Below are 1,132 nucleotides of genomic sequence, written 5' to 3'. Positions count from 1 at the left end.
GTGGCTTACAGCCCCTCCTATTCAGTCTTCAGACTTGTTCCCCACCCTCTCTGTTGGCCGTCAGACTGTCCCTCCTACCCCTGCTCCCTCCTATTTCAGCTCAGCCCCTCACGGCAGCCTTACTGTCGCCCCTTCCTCTCCCACTCCCCCCCCTGCAGAACCCTGGAAATGGATGGGGGCTTCCTGGTCAGGACCTCAGAGGGCTCCACACCCATCCAGCCTCCTAGGAAATGCAGCCACTTCCGGGGAGGTGGGTGGGGAGGTGAGTGATTCCAGCATATCCCCTGCTCACCTTAGGCACAGGGCTGGAATTTCCTTGCCCTCCCCTCCAAGTCCTGTCTTTGGACATGGCCCACGAGGTCCAGGAAGCAGTGTGTTTTTAGGATTAAAAAGAGAATCTTCCATCTTGTTTGGGTTTATTTATTTCCTCTCCCCAACTATTTACTTGTTACAGCTTCACTCGGTCTCAGTTTCCCTGGTAAGTGTGGCCGACATCCTCTCACAGGACTAGATTCTTCAGCTTATAGGTTCAGTGTGAAATGCACTCATTATCATCTTGGAAGGGGGGAGAGGCGGCGGAAGGTGCAGTCATGGCTCCACATGATCAAACCTGTCCCAGGTGGACCCTGGTTTCTTTTGAAAAGCCCCTCCTACCCTGCCTGTAGGCAGAACAGGGTCCACACAATCCAAAGACCCATTGTTTCCAGATCTGGGTGATAAACCGGCTTCCAGGATCCCACGGTCTGTCTATAAACTCCTTCAGGTCATAGGAGGAGTAGAAAGGGAACGTGCAGGATGGGGGGAGCAGCAGGGACCTGAGCCCCCGGAATGGATTAGTGGTCTTGCCTGACATTGACTGGCCAAGTGCTTTCTTTACACACGCTCTGCACCGTTGCCTCCCCCAATCCTCACAAGGGCCATTGAGAGAGGCATCATTACGCCCACTTACTGATGGCTCAGTGGGGAGGAATGAGAGGTGATTTTAAGAAACATCAGTATACCGGTAACAAGTCCTCCGCCTTTGTACACATGTTGCAGTTTACAAAGCACTTCCATGTCTATTTTTTTCATACTCATGATAGCCCTGTGAAATGGTTCGGGAAGGCCTGGCTGTGCGGTTTTCAGATTTCAC

This window comes from Myotis davidii, unplaced genomic scaffold (genome assembly GCF_000327345.1).
Source record: "Myotis davidii unplaced genomic scaffold, ASM32734v1 scaffold217, whole genome shotgun sequence".
Taxonomy (NCBI): Eukaryota; Metazoa; Chordata; class Mammalia; order Chiroptera; family Vespertilionidae; genus Myotis; species Myotis davidii.
The sequence above is the reverse complement of the archived record's forward strand: the minus strand, read 5'-3'. Positions refer to the sequence as shown.